We start from the raw sequence: 26,181 nt of genomic DNA on the forward strand, positions 1-26,181 counted from the left end.
ATTCTCTCCCCCATCCCAGCGGGGGGGCGCGAGGTGAGTGAGCGGCTGGGTGGTGCTTAGTTGCCGACTGGGGTTAAACCACAACAATGTTTTAAATTAGTAACTAACATACCATGCAGGCACAATCATCCCAAATCTGGATGTCAGCTTGCTTGATTCCCCCTTTCATTTCCTTCATTACTAGCTGATCGCATCTTCTTTCTTCAGGGCCTTTGTTTTCTGTTTGTCTTAAAGGTGGGCAGCCTTTAAGCACAGCAAACAGTGCTGCTGTGTCCGCCAGGATCAATATTCAATGCATAGGCACTGGGCTGGGATTCAGGAACACCAGATTCCACACATGTAAAGATGCTGGACATCATCTGCTGTCACAGGTGAGTCACAAAGTCTGAATGTACTGCAGGCCCTTTTATGAAAATTAGTGACAGTAAAATATCCTTAATGGAAAGGAGTCTGGCAAGGGTAAATTGGATAACCAGGGTGAAATGTCCAGGTGCTATAGAGGTGTAGAGGGCTCTTAGCTTGCTGTCCGGGATGATAATGGCTAACTTCCATACAACTTGGTTGGTCATTTTGCTAATACTGGAAAGCAGTGTACTTTTGTTGAATAGAGTGGAGAGATGAGGGCTATTCTTAAGTCATAACCGTGTAACCTACTTGACAAAATCAAGTTGCTGGCTGATACTGCACTGTTCACTACTGCTTTGACAGAAGCTGGGAGGTGAGATGACAGCTGATGTTAAAAATTCTGCCATTGTCATCTAAATTCTTTCTAATGTTATAGATTACACCCTTTCTCTATAGCTTCCTAGCTTGCGTATGAGCGTGTTCTTTCTCCATATCGCCAGGGAATTTCAGTATCTTCAAGTACTCCTTGCTGTTTTAAAGGTCCCTGGACTTACTGCATCCTAAAATCAGGATCTCAAAGGATTTATTTTGTTTTTCCCCCCTCAGAAGTATGTCCTTCTGCTGAACCCTTCTGACTCAGAATTCTAAGATCTACCTCTACTCTCCAAGCCCTTTGTTTCATGAAGGCCAAAAGATACGCTTTGTTCTAATGCTAAAGTAACCAGTATTGTCTCATTCTGTCTGCTTCCAACATTACTGGTCCTCTGCTGAGCTCTCTTGAAGTGTCTGCAGTGTTGGTCAAATTTACTATTAATGGCTGAAATCTCATCTCTTAGTTCACTTGTTTATATGAGAAACATGACCTATGACACCTTAATCACCAAAAAAGCTGGGAAGATATTTATGTTCTTTGCAACTGAGACATCTCTCCAGCTCTACTCATCCCTGTAGAGCAGCCCAGGTGGGCTGAATGTTACCACTAGAGTACTGGGTAGAGCTGTTTCATAATCCTTTCTGAACGCTTCTGTAGTGACCTTCCCATTTGCTAAAATACTTTGATGTTGCTTACGCTTCAAGATGTCAAGAATTTTAGAACAGAGATTGATCACGGATATTGATAGGATTTCAGCTGGCAACTGACCTACAGGCTTTACCTATCAATTTTACCCCAGTTTTGGGGTAAACCTCCCCCCAAATGCAAAAAACAGCTTAAAAAAAAATTATAACACCACCCACTCCTCCCTCTCCCCCCCCCCAAAGTGCAAGTTTGCATGCCAGTTCCTAAAGAAATTTTCACAGTTCTGAAATGAGAGCAGATACATGTTTTCAAGAAGCAGGACAAATCCACTGCAAGAGATATATGTAAATGTTAATTTCTGAATCCTAATTGAAAGTTATTCTGTATTAATCAAAAGTTTTTTATTTTAGTTGAACCTACTGAAAATGTAACTAGAGATTTGAGCTAGAGATTGAGTAATTTTGATTACTGCATTCATAGTAATGCACTTTAAAAAAAAAGAAAAAAGAAAGCAGACAAAAAAACCCATCCAAAACCAAAAACCAGCCCCTCTTGATTCATACTACTATGATGGAAGAATGCAGACCATGTTCTCCTGAGCTTAAATTTCAATTTGCTAAAAAATTGAACCAATATTTCAGAAAGGCTGTAATGTGTTGAAGTAATTATGAAGGCCAGGTAGTTAATTAGCAAATAGATTTTTCTGTAGAAAATCAGTTTTCCTGATAAGTTGTTAACACTTTGGTGTGCAAATCTATTGAAATGCTGATTTGGGGTTGGTTTGGTTTGGTGTCGTCCCCCGTCCCCCCCACCCCACCCAGATTTCAGCAATTGGGTAGAAATGCAGTTAGCTACTATTGCTTTTTGGAAAGTTGTCTTTCTCCTTTTGCTATTAGCACCTGACTGTAGTGCTAAATAAACAATATTGCCATAATTCTTCCATGACATCTCTTTCCAAATAACCAGTTAAATGTTCAGATTCATACAACAGATAGTTTGCTTTTATCTAGAACAGAATATGGGTAGTGTTGAGTGATCACACGGACTGTAATTAAGCATGTACCAATATGATAGTACAGCTTAGAATATACTGCCTTGGGGTCCCATTCTGGATTGTGGAGTGTGGTTTCCATGGAATCTTGCAGGATGACTCAAGCTGTGGATTCTGTAAATGATTTATTGTAAAAAGGTCCAGCTCACATGTGTGCTTTGATGCAGAGGCAAATTTATGGCTTGAGGAAAATTTCATGTAGAAATACTGTATGCGCATAGGGAATTCCTCTTTAGTACCCGATAAGGATATGGTGTGTATAGGGTATGTGTAGCAGTGGTTACATGTTAAAATACTTACTATCTTTTTTTTTCCAATTCTTGGACAAAAATTGAGGGTTCAAAGATGAGTGAGATCATTAAATCTGAGGAAAGAGGGGCTATATTATTCACGGGTAAAGTGAGCAACAAGTAATCCATAGAGAAATTTGAATGAAGTTCCAAGCTCCAATTACTTTGGAGGCCCACTGTTCGTCACCTTGAAAAGGCAACTGGTCAGGAATAACTGCACACTCAGCATAATTTGGTTATTTACCATTAGATTGTCAAATGCCAGTTCTCTCAAGACTTCAGTTTGCAAAAGCATTGGTTGAAAATGTTAATCTTGAATTAAATTTCTTACAAATCTGTATTTCCAGATCATTAGGAAATATTAAATTACTGTTGGAGAAAACAGCTTTAACTCCTTGTCACCAAAGATGAAATGATGAGGCAGATCAGATTCAGATACATTCTTTGCTGTGGGCCTGAATTCCCCACTGCAATTTTTATCCAGCTGTCAAGATTCAGTAAAGTACAACCAATTGAGACAACATTTTATACCCTCTGGTGGTATAGGTTTGGGTTTTTGGGGACTGTGATGTGTGAGTGAGAGACAAAAAGAAGAATCTTTGATATCAGGCTGCAGTCCTTAGCTTTCTAATTTTCTTACTGAGCATAGTTAGAAAAAGTTTGGATGATACATAAATGGAGTAGAAGCATGATGTTTGACCAAAGTTGTCATGCTCTTTGCTATAGCTTTGTGGGGCTTATTTTTTTGTTTGTTTTTGGAGTCTATGCATATTCTGGTTCATTCCAAAGTGTAATCAACCTGCAATCTAGATGCAAAGTGAGGATGGCAGGGCCAATGCTTCATTTATCAAGACTTCCTTTTGATAATATATGTGTGTCGGTATACATGCGTATATATTAAAAAATCGGAGAATTTAGCTCCCTCTACCTTGATTTAATGCCATTAAGCACGTCATTTTACTTAAATGATTTCTCAGTAGAGGGATGGCTGCCAAAACCATGTTGCTAACTGTCAGAATTACAGTATTTGTGACTGTGATTGGAACTGTTCTGTATGGAGCCTGATACCTGAACTAAGGCGACAGAAACAAACTTCCATAGTGCCCTTGAGGAATAATGTCAAGGTCAGTCATTAACAAGTGAGATGGATTGTTCTAAAAATAGAGAATGGAAGTAAGATCATTGCTGGTCTTTAACGATATATGCAGTAAGGTTTGAATCTAATCTCAGTGTTGCTCTTAGAAATTCATCTGTCTTTACAGAAAGAATGGTTTGGGAAGTAATCAGCGAGAGCATGTGTGTGGCATTGGAAAAGAGGTTCACTGGGTTAAGTATAGACCTTCTTAGATCTTGCAGTCTAGGGGAAAGAAAATGGGGATTTGGGAGTCAGTAGGGTAAGTGTGGAATAATACCAGCAGGGGTGGCCCAGCATGAGAAAGGGGAGGATCAAAAGAGGAAGGAAGGACTTGTCCCCCCAGAGTGCTCTGAAGCCAAGATTGGGGGTTTGATGCCATCACATGCATGACCTCTGTAAACCGAGTGAAACACACTTTATTAGGTTCTGAGCAATTTATTCTTCTGCAACATGGATCTACGTTCTGCTTTTTTCATCTTCCTCACTACTTAGATCCCTGAACATGAGTATCACCTCTTCTACCCTCCGGTGCGCATTTGTGTCAAAATTAATCACACTGCCAGGGGACAGTAAACAATAAATATGAAGAGCTTTAGTAGGAACTCACATTAAATAGGATCTCATCAGTCCTAGAGAGTCTGCCATGCAAGAATTTTGCTTGTGATTTGAGATTTGACATCTCATCTCTGTGTATTTCCTCTGGTCAGAAAAAGTTGTTTTGCTAGAATACTGTTATGATCCTGCTTGCTTCCTAGTATGAGTGAGCAAGAGACTCAAAATTATGATGATATAAGTAAAACCACAGTAAGAAGCACTGAAGTAGAAGGCAGTGCTTCCCCTGAATAATTTTCCTGTACTGTTAACCTTTAGTAAGGTAGTAGTTTATAAGTGATACAGACAAATACAGGTTTTGTATTTTTGTCTGTTTGGGTAGCCATCACTACTGGTGCACAGCATTGCAAGGGTAGTCTAATTTTTTTGGACCAAAATTGGCTTTAATGTTATGCACTAGATAACAAAATCATAAGATTTCTTGGGAATAGGTATATTTTAAAAAATACAACAAATTTAGATATCTCGTTTGCTTTCTGGTTTATGAACTGCCTGCACTTACACCCATTGTTTTTCATTGTTTTCATGTGTGCATGTTAGAAACTTTATCCTTTAAGGAATATTACTCTGTGTAATAATCTGGTCCCAGTATTTATGATTAAACAAAGCACAAAATATCACAAATTGCATGATAAAATTTGGTACAAATACTGCTGAAATTCACCTGTATATGAAGTCACCATTGATCTCTCACTTTGGTGCAAAGCAAATCTGACATCCCTCCTTTGTTTGTTACTTGCATCGGCATCCACCAATTTCAAATTTGATTTCAAGGCCTTGTCTTTGCATCTCCTGACTGAAACTGAAGTACACCAGTTGGGATCAGGTTATTTTGTCTCATTAGCTTTGTGTCAGAGTTTCTGTACTCTCAGCAGCTCTCTGCACAGCATATTTTCATACTTTAAAAGCATCTTTTTTCTGTTGTTCTGTTTGAATTACACACCTGCAAAGTGGTGCTACTGTTCAGTTAGACTGCTTAAGAAGCAAAGCTGCTGCTGTATTTCTATCCTGACCTGTAATCCTACAAGCACAGAATGACTAAGGACAGTAAACCACATTCTTGACTTCTCTTAGACTAACTTTCTTCACTATCTCTTTTCTTTGAACTGCGTAAGTATAAGGAAAGAATAGTGAAGAGATCTCCTATACCGTAAAAATATGGAAACATATGAGCCAAAACCACATGTAGTGCTAAAGAACAAAAGAACTTACTGTTTTTAGGGCTTGAGCCAGATGTGGTTAACAGGCCATAGGGCCAAAAGCTTCAATCTGTCTGGAAAGATCCTTGTCTTACAAAGAAGGTATTCCTGATAGAGATATGGACTGTCACTAGCAGCTGTGATGAGGACCAATTTATGAAGGTTTTTGCTTTTCAGAAATAAGGTAATGTGATTTTAACTGTAGCAAATTCAGTTTAAAACCTAAGGGGTTTTTTTGCTTTGTTTCACCATTTTACCTGTGCTTTAAAGGAATAAGGATGAATATTTCTATGTATTATTTTGTATATGCTTGTGCATATGTGGTCTTGCCATCCGAATGTTAGATCTAACTAGCAGTTCCTAGGTTTGGAAAGTTAACTCGAATGAAGTCAGACATTATTCATGTTAACTTTCTGCTAATCGTAATTGAGTAAATCTCACTAACGCTTTCACTGATTCTTTACAGAATATCTGTGTAGACTTCTGTAACATTAGTAATTAGTATGTCTGGTTCTTTTCAACTTGAAATGCACAACAATGGTATACAGCTAAATGAGATGGCTTGGCTAACAGTGGGATATGGCATGTGATTGAACTGCTCGCACTGGACTCTAGTAAGTAGAGTGTGTATTCAAGAAATGGGACTTCACTCTTCCTTATGTTCTGTCTTCAGAAGTAGCAAAGCTGAGTAAAAATTATATCTTGACGAATACTCTTCCTTTTATTTGCTGTCTTTTCACAGACTTCCCTAAACCAACAAGGCAGCATAGACACCAGCTGTACATTTTCTCCGGTTTATTGTCCGGGACTTCTTTCAAGACTTCTTTGCATCACTCTGTGCAGTGCACTAGTATCTCTTGATTGAAGCAAAGCTTATTACCCTCCTGACTTAAGTATTCCATCTTGTTAGTATCCAGACACCCAAAGGGGCTGAGTGATAAGAAGTCAACTGTAAGAATGAGATTAAGATGTCCCAACAGAGAAAGCGCACACTGTTGCAGCCCCTGTGCTTGTTTCACAGCCCTTACAGTTTGAATGTTATTCTTAACCTATAAAGCACCAAGCTGATTCGTTAGATCCAACGATTATAAATATTTGAACCAAAAGCTGGTACCTTGCTGGATGAGAAAAAGGAGTGAAATAATCAGTCATTCTTGCTGGTTTGCTTCTCAGAGAGAAATGGCATTGTTAACTGTGCTTTTTGCGATACTTGCAATGATTCTAAATTCTATAAATGACATCATCTCACATACAAGTTTACAGTATATAGTAAGGGGACACTGGACAGAGAACGTAGGAACACATACTGCATCAAGCCAAAAGTCCACATAGCTCAGAAGCCTGGCTGACAGGGGTGAAGAGGAGGTGCTAGTGGATGAAGGTTAGAACAGCATGTGCATATATATGTCTGCCCTCATGTCTCTGGAAGAGGAGTGAGCGCAGGGTTTCAGGATTTATTTCTGTGTAGATGAACAAAACCACTAGATCACCTGTCTGTGAATCTGCAACTGAATTTTGTGGAGAATGTTGTGTATGTGCTGGTACTTTTTCAGGGGTAGATAAACTTTGTAAAATTCCCTTCATTCTCTAAGTGCTCTGAGTTTACTTTAAAAATCTGTAATAGTTGCTAGGGGTGTAGGAAATCAAAAGTCTAATGCTTTCCATGAGAATGCAGAGTATCTGAAGATTTTTATTCTTATTTTTTAGCATGTTTGGGATGAATACTTGAAAAAGGGTTAAACAGCAGCCAGAACAATTCATTTCAAGATCTTCAAAGCAAATCAGATTTTTTAATTATATCAAATTAAGGTTATTAAAAGTTAAGTTCTGAACTGAGAGCATTTTCCAATGAAAGGTGCTGCAACATCATTATTTCTCCCCAAAACACACTTACTGTACATTTCTCAAAGCCATCAGCCTTGATTGAAAGCTAATGAAAAAGCTGTCCTGCGTCAGTTTATTCCTTGTATCCATTAAGAATAATTACGGCTGAACAATTTTTGATGCCTGTAACCTTCGCAAGTGTTGCTAATGGCATTATAAATTGCTCCTTGTCCAATGACTACAGTCTGAAGCTTAATTCAAAAGCGCTCTGTCAACAGGGCTGATTTGTGTGGTTAATGAGTGCGTTTAAAACAACAGCCTCGGCTCATGCATCCTAATGTCGATAAGAGGATGTGGTTCAATAAAGAGGCTTGTCCGTAATAATTAGCAGCGACAAATGCTCTGGATTAGACCGATCGCAGCATTAATGACTCTGCTTTCAGCCCGTTATAGAAAAAAAGTTTCCAGCTCTAACTTTTCTGGGCTTAGATTTAACTTTTAAGGTATGGTTTCTATAGGCCAATGGTGCAGCTAACTAAACATAAATCTTTAATACACAATGTGTCAGTAGAGTCACTGAGCAATCCAAGACCTCTGTAAAGACTCTCATGGCCAAAGTTAGATTTTTCTGAAAACATTTTTTTTTCCAAATGCGTATCAGTGAAATAGTGGGGCCACCATGTTTAGGATATGAGCATTGTAATGTCGTTCTTCGACATGATAGTATTTGCATGGCTTTCCCATGTACTGCCTGTTCTGCCATTTGCTTTTGCCTTTAAGATACATGAAATCGGTGTTGGATTTGAAAATATATTTAGGCTTTTAGCGTAGAAAAAATACATCAGAAGTGAATCCATGAGGTACAGCTTAAACACTGTCAGTAATATGCAGGAAAAAACTCCTTTTAAACACAAGACTCCGTACAGTCCACCTAGCCATTCCTGCATTTGATAAACCAGTTACTAGTGCTGCCATCTTAGTCTGCGTATCACCTGCAGATCTTGGCATGCAAATTTTATATTTGAAGAATCTGGGAACAAAAAGCAAAAGTGCAGTATGTAGAATGTTTTCTCACTTACACCCTCCTTTCCTCTCATCTCTCTCTTTTTTTTGTGCGTGCTGTGTTTGGTAAAAGTCATGAGTGATGAAAGCTGCACGTTGAGATGACAGGAAGAGGTCGTGCTGAGATCTTTTTGTGGTATTACTGAGAAATGGATTGGGACAGCATTTCTTTTCTGTGCTGAAGAAGTCTTTCTGCATCATACATGGATGCTTCAGTAGCAGCTGTGGTATTTCCAGAGTTAACACTCTAGTGCAAACTTATACCTGAGCTGTGCACAATGACGTCTTGTTGATGAAGGAGGGAATGCATGGACTGAGTCACACCTGCAAGGTAACCTTCTCGTGCGGGTAGGAGGAGGACTGGGAATTTATGAAAGTGAATATATCAGCTAATAAAGGTGGCTGAAACAGGCTTCCTGATGGAAAACTTGAATTCATCAATTCTGTCAAAGATCAAGTCCTTCAGACGTCTTAGAAGCAGAGGGGCATTGTGCTAAATCTTGTCATTTTTTTCCTAAAACAAACCCAGACAAAATTATTTTTAGATTTAGGCTTTGGGGATTTATATGCATTTTTGGGATACGGAGTCTGGTCTATTTCATCCATGGGTCATTGAGTTTGGTTCTAAGAAGCTGATGATAATGGCTCAAATATCTTACAGCCTAATCCTATTACACCCATCTCAACAGAAAATAAATTCATCACACAATTTAGAAAATAAAAATCACAACACACAATTACAGAAAATACATTTTTTCATTGCCTTAACTTAAAAACTTGGCAGGAAATACTATAGAAGGCCAAAAAACTGAAGAAGAAAGAGTCTATAAAATATGGGGCTTTCTGTTTGAGACGGAATGGCTTGACATCTCAGTAAAGCTGGAGACTTTTCTTTAGAAATAGTGTTTTGGGTTTCTTGCAAAAATGTATTATGATCTTTTCCTGTCACTGTAAAAAAACCCTATTCTTGAAACTATAAATTGTCAGTAATCAAACACTAATTACCCCTTTATATCTGCAAGTGAAGGTGAATCTAATTGATACCAATAACAAAGACAAAGGAAAACACCTGGACATATCCTGTTTTGATATTTAAATAAATCTCTCATTTTTTCCGTTCTCCTTGATATAAAAATGTTCCTCTTAATAACAGCATGACTTAATACTTTAAAAATTTGTTCTTGTTTTGCCAAGACAGTAATTTATTATTCTCTTTGCATTTTTTACCACGTTGCTTTTCTCTAATTCAGACATATTGAAAACACTGAATAAAACTGGAATTCAAGTACAAATAAAACTCAAATGCAGATAAAAACTTTTTCTGAGGATATTTTCCTTAGAATGTTTTTTTGGGGGGTATTTAAATTATTTAACCAAAGCTGTACTACAGAACAATGAATTCAGTATTATTTTCCTGTACAATGAAAGGAATCATCTTAATAGCGCAAAATGATCGATCATAGTAAAAACTCTGGTAATTTAAAATAATCTCTCTAAAATGTGCTCCGAGAATAGGACAAATAATGCACTATGGTGCTTCTCTGAGATATGTATAAGGAGATACCTTCTTTTATTGCTTTTACACTTTTTCTTCCTCCCACCTTTCTCTCCTCCTTTTTCCTTCAGAGTTTAATAGGGAAAAAGAAAATTGCAAGTTAATAAGAGATGAGGTATAAAGCAAAAAGGCAGCTGAAGGGTTAGGTTCAAAACCAGTCAAGTCAGTGGGAGCCTGTAGGCCCATTAATAAAATTTTACCAAAAGAGAAAGGAGAGGGAGAATTAAAAATGAGCATGCAAGAGACAAAAATCTAGAGCAGAGAAAAAGTGGGAGAGAAAGAATCACATTACTTAGAGAGGACTAAGGTAGCTTGACCCCAAAAAAATGCAAGGAACTTGCTTTAGTGCCTGTCAGAAATGAGAGAACCTGAGTAATAGAAATATATTTTAACCATTTGAGTTTTTTAATATGTTTATTTATGACTATATATAAAATCTATATTTATGACTCCTGTGTCTTGTTTCACAAGCAAAAATGAATAATCTTGATCTACTGACTTCTGTACCTGACATTCATGATTTTATATACCTGTGATAATATCATATTTCTCCTATGTTGCCTCCTTTCCGAACTGAAAATCAGACAAGAGGAATAATCAGGTTTGTTTTTTTTTTAACTGGAGTACAGTAGCCACTCTGTATCTGGAGTTTGTTAACAGAGTTTGAGAATCTTTCAGTTAGTGTGTAGAGTTACTGTGTTAGAGTTTAGTGTGTACTGAAAAAAATTTGTAATCTCAAGTCCAAATAGATTAATTCAACTTAAAATAGATAAAGTCAGGCATTTTTTAATGCCATTCTCAAATGCCAGATTTCTGCATCACTGAATGTGGCAAAATGGTCATTTTTGTTACGTTAAAAGGTCTAGAACAGAATAAGCTAAAGAAAATGTTAATTTTGAATGGCATGGCTTCTCTCTTTTGCATTTGGGGAATAGCTGTCCAGCAGAGCAGATGCATGTCTGTATATAGAGGTGAAGGGGGGGTTCTGAAACCATTGCTTACCCTTTGGGGTAAACAAAGAAGGACAATTGGAAAAGGGTTGAACTCTGTCAGAGTTCAAAATGAAACATTTATTCCAACTTGCAGTATTATTTTTCTCTTTCAGTCTGTAAATACCACTGTATTTCTTGCACACGACTGCCCATGTACTTTTACTGGAGAAGGTAAAGCTTTGTTAAGTTTTGAATGAGCCATAAAACTGTTCCCTGATGCTCCACGTTGTCAGCAAAGACAGAAGACCTGTTACCAGCTCTTCTAGGAGGGAAGTCATCACTTGGAGCTTTCTTGGACAAGGAAGTGGACACATTTCAGAAAAGTAAAACTCTGGATACTAAATATTCAGAGACTTTATTGCCAATCAGTGTGAGCAAAATAAGACAAATCAGTTACCTGCAATGAGCAATACCTGAAACTGAGCCCCCAAAGAGCTGTTCACAGGAAGGAATTTACTTACTGAGAAAAAGTCTAAATCTAAAACTGACATGAAAAATCAGCCTATTTGAATAATCAACTGAGAGTACAGGCATGGTCCAACGTTAGAAACCACAAAAATAACAATTACTTTCTAAACACCGTTAGTTCCGATAGTTTCCTCCTCCTCACTGAGTTGTACAACAAACTTTGAAACAACTCTGAGATCCAGTCTCAACTGTGGCAGTTTCTCTAGAAGTTACAAATATTTAATAAACTCTGAAGTGCTACAAATATTTTGGAATAGTAGTTCTGTGAAGAAAAAATACAGACACCCTGTCAGGTAAGAGTGCTCTGGCATCCCAACTACTCCTTCCCCTTCTGTAACAGTTCACTGCAAAGGGGCTCTTACCCTGCCCTTTCTCAGAAGTCATGTGCTTGGCAAAAGGATTAGTTTGATTTACTTCCTTTAAAACCAAGTTGTTAAGAGCAACCTTTATACTTTAATTTGTTTTGAATATTTACTGTGATTTGCATGATACTTATAACTGGGAACAATTACCAGATATTTTGCTTGTTGCTGCTTTAATTTGACATTGTCCATGGTCAGACAAGCTCCCGTAGGCCTTTTGAAGGGCTCTCCTTGAGATCTGTGAGGAGTAGCAGGGAGGAGAGATGTGGTTGAATTTGGACGAAGACTGATTTATATATTATTCATGTCAGGCAGGTGGGCTTTTTTTAATATTGTAAGAAAAAGAGCCACATTCTTTTAAAGATGCGACTGAAAATGCTGCAGGGAATGCCTGGAATATCCTGATACAGAAAAGGGGCAAGAAAGTCTGGACTTAGCACTGTAGGACTGTGAGCAGTGATACTAAGTGCTTCACGCGAGCGGTCCTGGCTGTTAGCCGAGGAGAGCAGGCAAGCGAAGGCAGCGCTTCGGGCCGGCTGGGAGGGTGAGTGAGGGCAGGCGACGCTGCACGGCAGCCTCTGCTGAAATGCTCTGGCTGCTCGTCGGTTGAGCTGGTGCACAGCACTGTGCAGTCAATAATGTTTCACAGTACCTTTCTCGGCACTTGCTTGTCATTTTTTTGCGTGTTTGTTTTTTCTTCCCTTAGCAAAAATGTCAACTAACTAAAGGGAAGTTTTAAAAGAATATGCCTATAAAGTCATTTTGACGTGATTAACTGAGCATCACAGATAGTAACCCGTACATTTAGTCCTCTCTTCTCAAAGTTAGCACTTTGGAGTGGCATGCTGTGGCTAATACTGTACAAATTGCTGGAATGGGCAGTTAAACATTGAGGTCAGAGGTTAAATGAACATGGTTGTTTATGAGGACACAGCCCGAATCCATTTGCATTTTAATATTCTTTCTGTGAGACGAAAAACCATTTTGAGGACAGCTTGTTTGGAAATCCCATTAACAGGTTATTTATGGGACTCATGACTGCATGACCCTTAGCCTTGTTTTGTTAAACATGAACTAGACATGAATCAGATGGGCGGCTGGGCTGCTGCTATTGTTTTCCATAGCATTAAATGTCATTGAATTAAATTATTCTGAATCTGACACTTTCTAAGTTATTACCCTCATAATGCTCAATTTTCCTTTTTCCTTTGTCAACCTTATTATTTCCATCTGCTTTAAAAAGCAGAGACACTCTAAAAAGGCCATTTCCTCTCTTATCACTGATCTAGGTGAGAATGGAGAGCTTATCTACACAGCTCTTAAATAAATAATTGGGAAGACACAGTTTGAAGAAAGATTCCAGCTACTATCATGGTGCATTTTGAGGAATACAGAAATCTAAAAATTCTGTCAGGGTAGTAAAATTAGCCATGTAAAGGTCAGGTACTAAATGCTTGGAAAGGGAGGGCTTTTAACCCTTTTTGGCAGGAGTATAAAATGATGAGTGATAAATCGGACTAAGATGATGATGTTGCTATCAATCAAAATGTGAAAAAATCTCCATAATTCCAAATAACAAGTTCTATAAAACAAGTTTAGTTTTTATGCCTTTTAACACAAATCTTTAATTGAAAGGAGATAGTGTACTGGATGACAGACTGTAGCAGAAATTAATGAAAAAACATTGATGCTTCTAATATGAGACTTGTGTAGTTAAGAGCTGCTTCATCTTTGCTAAAGGCCGTGGTAAGGCCTAGTCATCAATATTTCCGATGTTACCTATTCTTCTCTTGGCATTTGATCTCTTACTGATCCACTATTTATGGTACTAATCAGATATTCAGAGGACTTCCAGCTTTTTGAAGGCAAAAATCACAGCTACGGAGTGCACCAGCTGATAGCACATAACTTCACTTCAGCCCAAAGTATCTTTTCACCAAAAAGAGCTTCTGTGGTGCATATAAGCTGGGAGCTGAAGTAGGGCTATGCAGATTCACAAAGGTTAAGAACAGGATGAACTGCTGTGACCATTCAATCCAGTTCTTACACACAAGCCTGAGAATTTCCCTTGTTTAGTATAGGTTTGAACTATAACAGATCTTCACTCAGCTGGAGGGGAAAAATGACGAAAACAAATCTTCCAAGCCTGTGTAAGGTATTACAGGTGGAATTTTTACTGTATGAGCTAAGGAATTCAGTTTGCGTAAATTCAGCTTTTAGCCATTTGCCTTCAGGATACCTGATTCAGCACATGGGCACACACGCGCGTGCGCACACACTTACTTGAAGTGCTTTATGGAGTCCCTGCCTGAAGAGGAGACATTTTTATTCTGAAGAAGTTGGTAAAGCATATAAAGAGAGTAGTGAAAGCATATAAAGAAAGTAGTGTAGGTACTCCTTCAAAGTAAGAGAGGAAAAAGTTGTTTCAAAGAGATCAGGGTTCAAATGCATGTCAGTTGTTTGGGTTTTTTTTTTTTATTACATAGCAGGATGTTTTGGGATAAAAGGCATAAGCAACATCAAGATCTCTAGACACATCTGGTCAATATTACGTTCATCACTGCAGCTTTCGTAGTCTGGTTTACAGGGCAGGAGCAAGCCCTCATGTGAGATTCTCTCCATGCTTAGGATTCTCATACCTTGAAAAACAGAACAGGTTTCTTAAATCATAGGTATGTATGCGTATGTGTATATATATGTATATATACACAGTGAGGACTGTCTGCTTTTTCTGAAAAACTGGCTGTTACAAGAATAGCTGGTATCCTCTGAGAAGGATAGTTTGCTGTCATGTGGGCTGCTGTTCTGCAGACTGCATGCTAGGAGTATGGTATTTCTGTACGCATTCTGCTCGTATTTGCATTCTTTTCTCCCTCCCTCTTTCCTTCCCTCTTTCCCCTTCCTTTCTTTTCCAAGTTTAAAGTAGATTTCCAGTATGAATTGGCCATCAATGGAATTCTTCTTTAGTGGTTAATTTATTCTTAATAGAAACTGGTGGGTTTTTTCTGAAGAAAAAGGAACAATACATCTTTAGAACAAGTTTGTAAGTGTCATGATTTTTCTACTAATTTATACTACATACTCCCCTTTCTAAATGTTAAATTACCTCATTGTATCTCTGAATATCATATATACTTGGGCCTGAAATTAAGCTTGCTGTATAGTTGTCAAAATGACCACAATTTGCTCTATGAAATGTCCTGATTGCATGTGTAATTCAAAGCAATCCTAATCTCTGTATAAACCAGTACAGACTGCTTAGGGGCAGAGTTTATGTATGCTGATTGGGCCTTCAGTTTAGCTGATAGTGAATACACCTGCATGTTGAAAAAGATGCATTACGGATTTTCAAACTCTTAAATGCTAAAGAGAAAGGAGAAAGAAAGAAGAGACAAAAAGCTGTTCCACTACAGTAAAGGTTTCAAGAAAAGCTCCGTTTTTCATATATGTGTTTGTTCCAAGCTCTGTTGAAAGCTGCCTCAGTATTACCTCTGAAGTGAATATATTCATGTACCAGAAATTGTATTGCAAATATGACTCCTGGTTATCACTCTTGGTTTGTCCCATTTCTTACTGAAGTGTGTGATTTCAACAACAAAGATGAATCATATTAGGAAAACCCCTTCATTGAAAGTAGCTCCATCCTGAAACTTTAATAATGTTCATCTTTCTAAGAAATACTTTCTCTTAAGGTATTTTAGATATTTAGTCAGGAAGCCGCTGGCTGTTGAGGAAAGTTGCTGTAAGTCTTCTGAAATACTGCATGAGTCTGTGACACTTTCTGGAGGACCCCATGCTTTCATAAATACTTGAATGGGGTTAATTCTTCCGTATATGTAATTTGTTAACAAATCTGTTATATGGCATAGAAACATTTAACTGTTTAATATTCTTTATGTAATAATTAAGCCAGATGTAGTGCAACACAGGTAGCTGGTATGCTGTAAAGCAAATCCTTCTCAATTCTGGAAACTGTTTCAGAAAGGCACATACGAGCATGCACCACAATGGAGCAGCTTATGCAAATGCGTACAGATTCCATAATGTGAGGCCCTGTACGTTTTGTTACAAAGAACGTGTAAATTAAGGAAAGTTCCTTCATAAACTGCATTTCTTCGTTAGTTATATATGATTTTAATTATCTGAAATCTGCCATTGTAGGCAAAAATGACTGTTCTCTATTTAGTGTCAATCACGGTTACTTTGAAAATGAAAAAATACATCACAGTGAGTAATTTACTCAAAGAATTTAGGCTTTACGTCTGTCTGCATCATACCTATGAGCAGATCATGATTTACTCAAAATGATACATAAGTAACACTCTTCCTTGAAAATATTTTTCTAATATTTTTTTATCAACCTTGAGAATGAACCATCAAGTTTGACCTGTAAAGTTTAGCTGTGACTGAAATTATTATCTGTCATAAAATTATTGCTGTTTTACTGAATAAGCACAAAATAGCTCCCAGTAAGAGTTTCTTGCTCATGGAACTCTTATGTTGATTTCCACAAATGCCTCTGTGTGGATTGCAATTTGTTTCTCATTAATAAGTGATTCACTCAATGTTCCATCTCTCCAGTGTTCATGAAAAATGAACATTAGTAAGAAGGAAAGGCACAGCTTTATCGAATCACATGAGGTAAAAAACGTCCTTGTGGAAACTCTTTTGTATAATTCTAGTTGTTGAGTCTTCACCATTAAGTGACTGGCTTGGAACCAAGGCTGAACTGGTTAATAAGTATTATTGCTTCAGAAGTGTACACAAGTCCAGAAGCACTTTTCTGCATGTGGATGTAGCCTCAGCTAACAGTTTGGAATAAATGTGCCTGATTTCTTCACATTTATTGTTACTGAAAAGTAGGACTTCCAGTGTTTTCACACCAATTTCACACCAGTTAAAACTTCCAAAGATAAGAGTATATCTGTTTCAAACAGTGGTGTGCCTCATGAGCAGATTATAATATATAACATAAAAGTAGCCAATAACAAAGGCTGACTGGACATAGCCCAGAGTAACCTGCTCTAGTTAGCCCTGCTTTGTCTATATTTACTGTATATGCTCTCAAGGCTCCCCAAGACCTGCCTGGGCACCCAGTCAAGACAGACTACATTTTTCCTAAACGTTTTTATCACTACAAGAAATTCCTCCTATGCATAGATGTCTGAATGATACACTTTGTCGCTGTCATTTCTGCAAAAGGCACCCTTTAGAGATTGCAGCTGCCAAAAAGTGTATTATTCAAGATAGCAGTACCAAAATAATCAATGCAAACTGAGCTCATAAACCCCTCCCAGGCCTCAAACCTCTTGCTGATTAGTATTTGAAGAATCCTACGCAGATCTGCTGCCAGTTGTAGTTCTGTTCTAGTGAGAACTTGTTCTTCACCTGTTACTCAAAGAAGAACCTAAGAAAGCATTTTAAAGGATATGGGCAGCTTTGCTGCTCATTTTTTCATTTTTTTGTGTTCTGATTTTACACCTTTTAGGCATTGCGTGAAAAACCAAGCCAAATAAGACTGTTGAGAAATGCACAGAGTGTTTCCAAATGAAGCATTTAAGCCCATGAGTTGCTATGCATTCTTTTAGAGCGTCTGGACACTCACTAGAATATGGCTCTGAAGTATTAATATGAATGCTTTTACTAATGTTTAGAGACCAAAAATGACCATAAATACATGCATCAACTCTAAATCATAATAATCAAAATCATCATCATAATAATAATTTGGTCAGCATTGATAACAGTTTTGATATGTTGTTATGGAAGAAGTGTTTTATTTTACTTCATTAAGCCTGCTTAAGATATTTTTTATTAGCTTTTGAGTTTGGTTCATTTGACATAACAAATGAAGAGTTTGGTCAACCATCTGAACAGAAGCTCGAATGCAACCAGACAATTTTTTCCCAGAGTGAGCTTTTTCATTACTTGTTGGAAATTTTGCATTTCTTCCTCAAGCTTCTGAAAGTTCACAGAAAATTATTCCCAGTTTCCTCAGCTTCAGTCATATGGTGGGAGCTTCTGGTTAAATATATGTGCTTAATAACATTAAATAAATTCTGACATTTTATTTTTACTCCTGAATAAAAACGTTCATCATGTTGGTGAAAATAAGCAATCACATTCTATTTAACAGCGAAAAAGAATTGTACATATCACCCTGCAGGAGCTGAGGAATCTATTTTCATTATAACAAACATTGATTTTGCATTAAAAAGTCTCATTATTTGAGATAATGACTGTTGGGTTTCTTAGTTATTCTTCTGGTTCCTAAATCATTAAAACGATAACAATTAAAGAGCAAATAGGAATGCAAAAAACCCCAAACTGTATTAAAATCTACTCTCACTTTGTCTTTAATTAAAATTGCAATCATCTCTAAGGCAGGTACGTACTATCAGAAAATTATCTTCTTTATTTTGAGCTCATTTGAATGGCACCTGTATTTTTGCCTATAGAAACATCACTGAACCTGAATGTATTGATTTTTGGATTAACATTGGTAGAATTAGTATGTGGACTCCTGGGGGCCTCATTCATCAGCGCATTATTCCAGTTGCTGGGCAGTATGATTCTGGCTGCACTGAATCAGGGAAGCTAACCCTGTGTTTCTTACAGTTAGAAAATGTAAGACACATCTCTGTAGCACGTGCATGTGTAAAGATGTATATTACGCATGCTCTGTCCCTCAAATGATTCCGATTATGGACTTGTTGAGGAGGGGGGCTTGTTTGTTTTGCTTTTTGTAGACAGAGTGCTACTTTGAATAATTCTGAGATTTTCTTTTTAATGGGCCTGAAAGGAAGTCAGACCCCTCTTGTGCTCTCCCCTTCCCCCACCGCCTCTCCTCAGAGCTGTGGCTGCGTGGGCATTAATGTATTCCGTGTAATGTTAGGGGCTAGCTGAATGTACCTTCCCACCAACAGCACTATGAATTATTGACATGAGGGGTGTTCCCTAGTGTATACTTTTCCAAGGTTATACTCTCTGATATTAGGTATTTATTCGGCATAAGGTAGGGATAAGAACCTCATTGCCACATTATGTCTGACACAACCAACTTTTGGGGAATTTCAACAACATTAGAAGATTTGTATAATGTGTTCTTTTAGAGGCAGAGGCTCAGCTTTAAACAAAGCATAATCCCTACTGCATATCATTTCCAACCTAATGCAAGGAGAAGAAGTGGGACCATAATGTTATCTGCATCATTTCCCCTTTGTGTTCAGTTGCAAGGACTATTCACCTAGTATTCAAAACCCATGTTTCCATTAAATGAAACAGAATGATGGAAAAATTTTAAAAAGTGAGAAAATAATGAAATAGATTCCATGAAAGTGGCATAAAATTGGGTTATTAAATCTAGATGCATGTTAAAGTATTTGGAAATAATTAAGTAGTTGATATCCACTACCTTTTCCAGTGCTTGAATGCTGCAATTTTAGTATTTTTTGATGCTAACATTATTCCTAATTTCTTTGAATCAAATATTGTTTATTTTTATATTTCTGCTATCTGTAACAAAAGGATCTTGTGAACACTTCTTTCATTGTGTCACCCGGTCTCTCCTTGTCAGCAGCTTTGTTAGCCTAAGCCTCTAGGGTTTGTATCCTGGGCAGTGGACCTTTTGTACTCCTTACGCTATACTCTTAGACAATAGGGGAAAAAAATAAATCTTCTGTGACAAGTTCACTTAAAGGGACACTATCACATTAAATAAGCATATAAATATACCCACAAGTAATATTATTACTCTTGAAATTTTGGAAAAAATGTTTTTTTCTTGGCACCATTAGTTAACACCCTCATCTGCTTGCGATACAGTAATTGTGAAAATCGCATCATTTTTCACACTTCAGGATGTTCTTTACACAGCACTTTTCAAAAGCTAGGAAAACAAGTCAGTTATTTTACTGTTTATTTTTAGTCAGTATTCAGGGTCTGAATATTGTGTGCTGCCCCAGTGGGAGACTGGGATGCAAATATTGTGAGGGAGCATTTGGGCTTAAACCAGACAGTTCTATTTCTAGTGAATTGTTTATGGAAAGAGGCCAAAAGCATATTTGCTAATGATGGGTCTTGTAAGTTAAAGCACATAAACAAAACTAAGCATTTTAATGAGATTAACCTAGTCTTTTTCAGGAGAAATTCTATTAAAATATGAGGCCCTCAGATCTGTCTGGTTCTTCCTCTCCTTTTTATTTCATGCAACTTTATAAATTCACTTAATGTAATTATCTTTGGTGAATAATTTAGCTGATTTTAGTGTGATAATAGAACTAGAGTGGTTTTATAGTCATCCTCACGTCTTATTAAATCAGGTTGTTTATAAGTAATTCCAGTTATTTGTTTATTAAATTCTTAGTAAGAGAGAGACCGAGATCTCATGATAAAGATTGAAGAAAACAACACAGAGTTACATATTTAGAAAGCATGCTGATAGAGAAAATACTGCTTAATTTGTTAACTGACAATTTAAACTATATTAGTAAATGAGGTTTTGGTAATGTTTCTATCGCTACACACGCACTGTCACATGTTGGCATACATACGTGCATTAATTTCATGCACACTTTTCAATCAGCACATGAATGCCAGGGAAATCCTCTGGAATAGTAGGAGAAGCTATGACAGTGGATCTGCCAGATCTTTGTACTGCTAAATACATCTGTATGATAGTCGTCATCATCATCACGTGAAGTAATCTGTTCTGGGCTGTAAGGCTGCAATTCTCAGCTTACAGCAGCTTTTGTGAGTCTCCGTAGCTTGTATGGGGATTTCTCTGTTGCTGTTACTGTGCTTTCAGCTTTTCTATGAATCTGTCTCTATATTAATTAATTACCCCGAGGGCTTTGTTTGGGGTTAGGTTCTTTGTTGTTTTGTGTTGTAATACTGGTTTATTTTGTTGAAAAGAAACCCTCAGCACTAGGAGAAAGGGCTCGGGAGCTAATTGGATGTTAATGAACGGAGGAGGACAAATACCTTACTCAGGGAAAAAAGATGTTTGCTGTTTGAAGTCCACTTTCTCTAGTGATTCTGGGGTGTTTTTCTGTACGTTTTGCCTGGGGTGTATTCTAGGATATCATAAAATTATTACGTAATATTTAAAGTAACATACACATTGCCCACTTGAAATTTGGGTCCCATTGTGCTGGACGTTTTACCAAGGTATGCGCGTCTGAATACCTTCATCTGAGGAACATACAGCTTAAAAGTATATAGCAAAACAATTTGTAACACCACAAAAACCAGTGAGGCTGAGTCCTTCATATAGTTCTGCAGTAGCTGTTCGGGAAGCTTTATTATCATTTTTTTTCTTATTATTTTTATTGCTCTTTTTTTCAAGTGACATCAACGTTTTTAAACTTTGTTGAGGCATTCTAAAGACATTTCTTGGCTCTGAGGATTTTCTGTGACATATAAAGCCTTTTGATGTGGCATTCAACAGATTTTTGAGGAAAGCATGGAGAAGGTGATGCATGCCTAAGCATGGGACTCCCCTTACCTCTCCTGTCATACCCGCAAGACATTCCTCATCTGCCTTCTGTTTTCCGTCCTCAGAACTCATGCTACTAGACACTGAATAGAGTCAGTGTGCAAATAAGAGCTGCATTCAGCCACAAATCTTTCTTGATCGCTGCTTTACTTTACCGGTTGAGAACTTGGACTTCATAAGACTTAATTTTCTTACTTATTTGAAGGTGGCAACAATACTGCAGCTTCTGGGAAGCTAGTTCCTCTTGGAGGGAGCCACCCAGCTAGGTCTTCACCTTTGATTTCTAAGGAATGCTGCAGGTTCTGTTGCTGGAATCCTGGTTGATACTTTGCACCCCTACCATATTTGTATGTTACAGCAGAAAGCATGCCCTTCTCTGCTTCAGGGATAAGGGGAAGGTTTCAAGTATACATAAAATTAAATCTTAATCCCCATTTCTGGATGCAGATGGCAGTCATTTTCTTTGACATTTCTTTATTCTACTGCCAGTCAGAATTGCTTGGCAATCTCTTGAAGTTTTGTTGGAGTCTTTGCTTGTCTTGGCACCCTTATGAGTTTGTGACCTTGGTCCTGGGATCTGCACTTGTAATCATCACTTCTCAGGTGCCTGCACAGTCAGCTGTTGGCGTGGTTTGTGACTAGAAGCTTCTCTGGCTTCCAGTCTGGAGAACAGTGTTCCTAAGGCCGGAACTTGTTCATGATTCGCCTCTTTCACTGCAATTCCTTTCTGTTCTCTTTGGTTGTATCCTGTGGTGGTTGTCTTATTCATCCTGTTCCCAAGACCCACGACCTTGAAGTTGCACTTGATTCTGCATTCTCTGGAGAGTCCTGTTAATCAGACAATACTACCATACTACCTTCTTGGGACATAACTCCAGATTGTGACCTGTGTTGCCTCATCTAGAGGCATAGATGTGTATACATGTTTTTATTATCTCCTGTTGTGTAGTTGTAACTCATTGTTTTCTGGTGCCCTGGACATCTGCAGTAGATGCATTCACAGATTTCAGGTACGGGAACTGCATCAGAGCCAGAACTTCCTAGCACAAGCTCACAGGTTGAAGCAATTTTGAGGAGCTTCCCGTCAAGCATTAGTAAATTGATTTAATTGTCTTTAGCTTACCTGAAATGTCCAGAGCAGTTTATAGCCTTCCCTATTGGATGGGTGCAGACTTTAATGTCTAGAGGTCTCCTGTATTCAGGGTATGACTTCAGAGTGTTCCTTGTGTGCATTTTCCTAATTTATTGACATTTCTACTCTTCCAATGTCCTAGGAAATTCTTGTTTGTCAACTGCACGTTCATCACTGTGCAGTTTGTCAGCATAAGACCTATTAATTTCTTACAATGCTACTTAAAAATGCTATTAAAAATTCCCACTGAAGATTCTTTATTAAATACATGTTTCCCCAGCTCACTCTTCAGACAGTGAAAATTGCCTTGTGCTGGAAATGTTACTTCTTCAAGACATGCCAGTAACCAGACAACTATTTTACTCCTGTTCTACTTGCACGAATAATAAATTTGATTATTTTAGCAAAGGTCTCTGAGCTCTGCAGGAAGGAAGCAAAAGGACTGTGCCGCTGCCATAAGCCTCATCCTCACAGCAAAATTCCTTGCCAAACAAAAGTAATTCAAATTGTAACTGAGTTGCAGTTCGGAGAAGGTGCTTGCTTCTCAAACTTGAACATCCATAGTTAGCAGGAATAAATAGTTAAAAAAAACCCTGCAGAACAGCAGTAACATTATTCACATAGCGGTTGACTTTCTCATTTCAACGACTATAGTTTATGAAGCCTTTCTGAGAGGCACTTAAGCCTAAATATTAACTTTATGTCTATGCACCACAGTGTAGTCTTCTAGGATCTGCTGAACTGAACATACTGCATTGCAATTCCACTAATGTGTACTGATAATTAGTAATGAGAATATTCTGCGTGCTTACAGTAGCAGTTTCACCTGAAGATCTCTAAACACTTTCCAGGTCTAGGAAACTCCTTCTCTCTCCTCACAGCTAAGGAAAGAGTAGTACAAAGTAGTACAAAGGACACCTGAAATTCCATACTGGGGTAGTGGCAGAAACAAGATCTCTGTTTCTGACACCAAGATATCCTTTTGTAGTCACTGGATAATGTTGCTGTAGTAGTGTTTGCTCACCACATTCTCTGTGCCACACTGGCAAAAAGTGGGTTTTCTTCTAGCTCTTTGGCCTATACCAAATCAAGAAGCTGGCCTCAAGCAACATTTTTTTTTTTCCTCTAGCACTGTGACCGTTCAGGCTTTGTGACATATCATTTGTTTTTCACCAGTACTATGCATACTGATTTTTCAGGCTAGATGTTTGAGTCAACAAATAAGTGTTCACCAGGCAACTTCCCTGCTATTAGACCAGCAGCGGCTTGCAAAGTATGAGAAAAATATTACTTAGTCTATCAGAATCTTCTTCCTTCCTCCCAGCCTACTCCAACAAAAAGAGATATGTACATGATTTGTAAAATACATGTTAAAAGAAAGTATGGGTGGAAGCAGAGGACACTTTGAATAATGTCCCTCTCAAATGTAATGTCCAGCATTGGCTTAATGGTCTTCTTGTGGGCAGTTCAATGAAGGAGATGGATATTGTGGGAGAATACATAAAAAATGGAAAGACGCCTCTGTTGAAATCACTTGGAGTGAGAAAGTGACCGTCTGAATTAAGTGACTTTGCCACCCTCACTGTGTGAAATAGGCCTCTGCTGGGCTAGTCAGCAGAACATGAGTCACAGGCCGCAGAAGCTATCCGTTTATCAACAGGTACTCCCCTGTGCCTGCTTGGCTCCCTCATCAGAGTTGGTTTCACATATAAGTTACTTCAGTGTTACCTAGAGAAATGAGTCAGAGCTCCAAACAGGCAGAAATATTTGTGTTGTTGAGGGGAAGGGGGCATTTATTTATTTCACTTCCAGGAAAACACCAAAAAAGTAAAAAATTGCCCCAAGAACTACTGAAAGAATTCTGTATATTGCAGTAATATAAACATGTGTGAAAAAGAAACAGAGAGGCTCGAGGCACCAGGAAACACCTGGCAAAACTAGCCCAAGGAGTCGGGTGACTGCTGTTGAGTACAGTCATGTTCCAAAGCTGAAAGCAAGTGGGAAATTAATAAATCACTTCTCAAGCTCTCAGTAATGAGCAGCTGATGATATTTTTCTGGGCCTGGGGAAAAGACGCTCTCTAGTTGAAAAGAAAACGTGGGACAGCAACAGGGATGGCTTTCCTGAGCTTGCAGGAGACTGGAATCCTGCCTGCAGAGTGCCTGTTACAGAAACGCATCCCTCTCTAGGATTTACCATGTCTGCTTTCCCTCCTCACTTTAGGCCAGCGTGAGCACCTCGTCTTCTGTTCTTGCCTTTTCTTTTGTGCCTGGGACTGTTCCTCTCACTGTTGCTGTTTGGTTCACAGACTGACCAGAGGGATCCAGTGTTCAATGAGTATTTGTAGTGTTTCAGGCCCCAGTTCTGTCATCGTCAGGATTTGACCGTCTGATATCAGGAAGCCTATTTAAAGACTTTGATTTCTGAGTGGAGGGCTGTGTTTGTACCCGGCACCCTTGGCCAGTTCTGCAGGGGATTTAGTCATTTATGGGGCCTGCTGAAAATATGATTTTTTTACACACGTGCTTTTTAATGGAGTTTTTCCTGTGGTAATGCTTTCATCTGGTAACTTTTAAACACACTTACTTTTTTATATATAATTTTACATTGCAGTTTAGGGTTTTTTATTCTGCATTTTGGCTTTACGTTTGTCAAGACCAAGGTTAAGAATTTTGGGTGATTTGTAATGACATGATTCCTGCTCTGTATATTGAAGCTGTAAGTAGAAGCGTGGGGAAATACAACAATTCATCATCAGCTGCTTCAGCCTCTCGTCCCCCTGCTCTCCATGCTCTGGGAACACTCACTCTTACCTCACTGGTTTGCCCACTTCCAGTCTCACTCCCAAACCAATTTCCAGTGTTCAGAGTGCTGCTTAGAGGGTGGAAATTTCCATCCCATTGGTTCTGTTCGAAAGATGAAAAAAAAAAAAAACCACCAACAAAACCGGAGTAAGATGATTTGATCAGAGTATGTTTTAAAAGTTGCATGGTTTGAGAATAGTCACAGATTAAATTGCACTAACAAAGGAGGTATTTCAAAGATGAGATCATTTCTGTTCACCTGGTTGGTGCAGGTGATATTTCTGTTAACTGAAACTTAGTACAGCGACCAGAGATGCTGGGTGCCTCTGTTCTGGGAAACTGAACTTGGCACCTCAGACCTTTTTAGAGGGCACACACTCAGTTGTATGTGTCTCTCACTGACACCACACAAAGTTGGAGGATCTTAAATTTATCAGACAATTTTGAGGACCTCAAAACGGTAGAAACTGCAGGAACTGAGCCCACTGGTGGGAGGGAGAGTAGAATTTCTGTCCATCTCGAGGGTGGGAGGAGGAATCGGGTAGAAGCCACCTATTAAAGCTTACAGGAAATAAAAGTACAACCATAAATGGGTATAAACTAGGTATGAGCAGATACAGTCCTGAGTAAACACCTATGCACTGTAGCCCCGTCACGGTACTTTCATATTTTCATACATATACTTGTGGTTTATATTAAAAAGGAGGACCAATCACACTTTTGTAAGTCACTTATTTGAAAATGCATTTATATGGTAGGAGCTGTATAGCATAGGCCAGCAGTAGAAAAGGACTTGGAGCATGTTTCTGTTCTTGTGTCAATAAAAGGGGCACACA

The 26,181-nt window shown here is 38.2% G+C and overlaps 1 long non-coding RNA gene across 1 annotated transcript in view; it reads left to right on the top strand.

Moving 5' to 3' along the window:
• The first annotated feature begins 211 nt into the window (after positions 1–211).
• The window catches only part of LOC142419506 (uncharacterized), a 69,914-nt gene continuing 43,944 nt past the window's right edge, over positions 212–26,181 (top strand). Inside the window, exon 1 of the long non-coding RNA XR_012778571.1 lies at positions 212–371. This is a non-coding gene — a long non-coding RNA (uncharacterized LOC142419506). The remainder of the gene's footprint in view (positions 372–26,181) is intronic.

This window comes from Mycteria americana, chromosome 21 (assembly GCF_035582795.1).
Source record: "Mycteria americana isolate JAX WOST 10 ecotype Jacksonville Zoo and Gardens chromosome 21, USCA_MyAme_1.0, whole genome shotgun sequence".
Lineage (NCBI taxonomy): Eukaryota > Metazoa > Chordata > Aves > Ciconiiformes > Ciconiidae > Mycteria > Mycteria americana.